The sequence below is a fragment of the Brassica oleracea genome, chromosome C2 (assembly GCF_000695525.1).
Source record: "Brassica oleracea var. oleracea cultivar TO1000 chromosome C2, BOL, whole genome shotgun sequence".
In the NCBI taxonomy this organism is placed as follows: domain Eukaryota; kingdom Viridiplantae; phylum Streptophyta; class Magnoliopsida; order Brassicales; family Brassicaceae; genus Brassica; species Brassica oleracea.
In genome coordinates, this window is record NC_027749.1 from 37,096,706 (window position 1) to 37,101,086 (window position 4,381).

The 4,381-nt window shown below is 36.7% G+C and overlaps 1 protein-coding gene across 1 annotated transcript in view; it reads right to left on the reverse strand.

Annotated features, from left to right (window-relative positions):
- The window catches only part of LOC106321951 (probable alpha-mannosidase I MNS4), a 12,768-nt gene extending 9,364 nt beyond the window's left edge, over positions 1–3,404 (reverse strand). The window contains exon 1 of the mRNA XM_013760161.1: positions 3,253–3,404. The gene's annotated coding sequence lies outside the window, so the exon portion shown is untranslated. The remainder of the gene's footprint in view (positions 1–3,252) is intronic.
- Between the last annotated feature and the right edge of the window lie 977 nt (positions 3,405–4,381).

Below are 4,381 nucleotides of genomic sequence, written 5' to 3' on the forward strand. Positions count from 1 at the left end.
TATGAAGTCCGTAGCTAAGGTGTAACATAATATGAAGTTCGTAGCTTATAACATCATAATAGGCTCGTGGTTAAAAAAAAACATAATAATAAGCTAAGATGGATCAATAGCTAGTTAAGAAGTTCAAAGCTTTTGTTCGTGCATTTAAAAGCAAATCATTATTTTAATCCATAAATCTCGAATCAAAGCAACATATTTTTGTATCTCTTACCAATCTTTTCAAGTTGTAAAGCCATTGTATATATATATACTTTTAACTATCTTCTTAACTCTTATCAGAATTTTGGGTTTCTTCTATGATTTTCATCAATGAAGTAACGTTTGATAGAGAAACATATAGTTGTTCCTAAGTGAACAATGGTTTTGGGAAGTACAAAAGAACAGCTATTAACTTTTGACCTTGGCTTTTGTCGATCATCATAGGCTCATAGCTTTTCATTTTATAATTTTTCCATCTCTAACGTGTACAGACTTAAGAGTACACACAAAAAATAAGATAATGACTACATAACCTGACAGATTTCTATTTGTTTCATGAACTATTCTTGTTTTGGACATCATCAATCATGTCTGCTTTTGGGAGGGTACCTTCAATGGTCCTCTCAGTATTAAGTACGGCAGGTTCTTTTGATTTAGTCAGACGATCCAAACCATGTTATCTTATTGAACTTCCCCATCTACGAAGAAACAAAGCAGTTGATGGCTTCATCAATTTTTAGAAACCCTATATGAAGGTAGAGAGCAATCAATCAACCTTATAAATGCCATGTAAAATGACTCTTTTTGTGGAAGCTTAAGGTCATATTCTAATGGAGCAAATATAGCTTCAATTGGAGGCATGTCATCATCATCTTTTTCTGCAGCAAGGATCTTTCTTAAGGTGGATTCCGTAGCAAACTGAGCAACCATTGATGCCCTCTCCTCATTGATTTTCTTGATTTATAGATTCCGCAACACAGTTCTTATGTATAAACAAAAGGTGTTGTCTACAAAGCTCTGGCAAATTAAAACATAAAAGTGAAGAACACATGATGTAATAATTGATCCAAAACTAAGTGGCAGTAAAAATTCTGAACGCTAATGCATAATACTCACGGCATAAATACACCTGAACACTTTCATGATAATTGGCTTGTTTTTAACTAACAAAAAGTTAAAAACTTAAAATTTTGGGTGAACGGAAGAAATAAACTGACATATGAAACTGAACTTCCTTCAATGAACACAAACACAAAACAGAAAAACAGACAACACAAATAACAACAAACCTTTTCAAGATCTTTCTCTCTATGTCTCTCAGAAAAACTTTAATGATTTGAGTTCAGTGTGTGGTTTCCCAAACTCTCAAATCAATATCTGCATCACAATAAGGTGAAAAAACTAATAAATCAAGCCAATACCAACAACAACAAAAAAACAAGAAAATTAAAATCAAATCGACACATAAACAACTATAGATTGTCGTTGTATAATCTATTATGCTCCACTTTCACTGTATCTGAACCATGAAGCAAGAGTGATGAAGTTCCAGATGGACAGACTCATATATGCAAAGTTCCAGTCATCTTCTTAGACTCTATGAGATGATATATAGTACTTACAAACATATATAGCTTCTGAGAAAAAAAATAAAAACACCATATTAGCAAACCAATAAGAGACCTTTTCAAAAAGAAAACTATTGCAAAATATGCATTTCAAGTTTTCCGACTATTTGATTCTATTACCCAAAATCACATTGCTTTACCGTATAGATGTATCAATAGCTCGACGGCTAGTTATGATTTCTAGAGGCAACACCCCAAACGCAACCACATTGGTCTTCATTAGCTGTTCCATTCATAAAGAACTCGGAGCTAGATATCTGCAAAAATAATGAAGGTTTCAATTCACAACAGCAAAAACGACATTTGGATTCTCGACATTTAACTCTAAGAAAAATCAAAACGTGTAATTTTTTTTTAAAAAGGAGACAAACAAAAAAAAGGCAAATCTATGTCTCAAAATAAACGTCTCGCTTCTCTCTAGGTTAAAAAAAATAAGAAAAAAAGCATCTCTCTTTTCCACTACTTCTCTTCTCCATCTCATTGTTCATCTATGTACCCTCTTCACCAGCAAGGGTGGAGTTCAGTTGAGGTTGTCTCCGTTATCAGATCCGGTGGTTCTGGAGCGTGCTTGGCGGTGTCAGTGGGGTTAGAGGACGACCCTTCTCTCTGCTAGTTTTGTCTCTGTATCCATTAACTCCCCTTCTTGTGGTCCAAATTCGACATCCCTGAAGAACACCACTTCATCAGCTCTGGGGGAGGAGACAACGGCCTTGCCGTTTGGTTTCTTTGACATAGGATCGCCGGAGACAGATCTGGCGGAGGAGACACAGGTTTTGGCGTAGGAGTCGAAGTGGAGAACCGCCTTGCCGTTTGGTTTCTTCGACGTAGGATCGCCGGAGACAGCTTTGGTGGAGGAGACACCGGTTTTGCCGGTATCATCGGGTTTCATCGCGGATTCTCTCGATTTTGATTGGAACCAAGAAATGGTGAAGAGATAGACAATTTTGTGATAAATGGATCTAGAGAAAAAGGGTTATAAAAAAATTCAGAGGGAAAAGGTGAAAGGAAGCCATAAATGGAGGCTTGATTACACAGAGATGAATCGTGTGTCGTTTGATCGACAATCCGTTAGAGAATTAGAAACGAGGAAGAACAACACACAAAAGGATCCGGAGTTCATCGTCTCACGTTTCTAGGGTTTTCCCTCCCATTGGGCTAAACGGGCCAAACAAATTCAAGTTAACAGATCAAAAACTTATTAGAAGCCCAACACGAAAATGGTCTGTGACATAGCCAAAAGAAAGAATCTTATTGGTTGATATTTGAGTCTTACGTGGACAGTCTATTTGGGGTTCTTATTTTCCTTTCATTACTTGTTTGATTTGATAATTTGTTTGTTGTGTTTCTTTATAAACTTGGTATTTGTTGGATTATGTCACATTACTAAGCGGTGATTAAGAAGTTACAGAGGTTCGACCGGTACAACATAAGAAGGCGAAGACATGTTAAGGAATGGAACTAAGTTTTGAAACGGTCCGGTTGGTCCTGCATTTGAGCTTGGAAGAACCTTTACTTAAAGTTGCATCCTTGGCTCAGTGTCCAAGCAATCCACAAATGAAATAACTAAGTATTTGAAAAAATTATGTTTAAAATTAGTATCATTTCCCTCATTTCCCCCGCAAACTGCGGGGGTCCGGATCCTAGTATATATAATAAAAATCAGATTCTGTGTGTGGAATGAATCTGAGACAACCCTTGATCTATTGTCCGAGAGGATTCAACTGCGGTCATGCGGTGCCCTCTCTCCCTTCAATTCAATCCAGATTCAATCTTTTGCTTTTTCGTTTTTTCTTTCATTTTCTTTTTTCTTTTTATTTCTTTTAACCATTAATTATTTAGTGAAAGAAAAACGAATTGATTAATTAGATTATGATCAGTGTGATATAACATAAATTCATTTAATGAGTTGCACCGGCATCAGCACATGCTAATTTTACTAAATGCTTGTTTTTTGGTGTACCTTACTAAATGGTTATGGAAAATCAGTTTTGAGAGACCAGAATGGTAGTTTATCGTGGATGGGAGCTAGAGTTGTCCCCAAGTAAAGGAAGGGTGCTCGGGCTTATTCTTAAAATACAACTGCCGTTACCAAAGAGTTATTTAAGAATCCGACCCCTGAGGTTTTGGTAGAGCCAAAGAAAGTGACAGGTGAGGTGGTTTGATCGCTGTACAATAACATTTAAAAAGATGCATTTTGTGAACAGTATCAATCAGAGTTCAAAGGAAGAGATGAAGACCGATTCAATGGGCCGTATCACGAGCAATAAGGAGATGGGCCTCGAGACCAAAATAAGCCCATCACATGAGGAAGAAAACAGAGCAACGGTCTTATGCTCAAACGAGAGTAAGCGACAGAGTACGGTCTCAGGCAAGGAGAAACCAGCTGGACGTGTGGTCCTGCAGAATCAGTTCAACCCTCTTGACTCCATGATCCAAGGGTGATGAGAAGAGCACGTGTCAATAGATTACCTAAGAGTCTCTTAGGGTTTTGAGATGTTCCCTTGTATATAATCAAAGGATAATTAGTTGTAAAGCGTAAGCAGTCAAGATTATAAAGTTTCAGTCTTTTCTTTGTTTTCTCACATTTTTCACTTAGAAGATTACGAAATAGAAACAGAATGACCAAAACTGCGTCACCAAACACTGTTTTATGACGCGAAAAATATTACATCTACACGTACTTTTACCTTCTCTCTTTACACTTAGATATACTTTCAACTTGCCAAGTACTTTGTTCTTGTAAGTTGACCAAAAAGCCCTTATATTTAAAATTT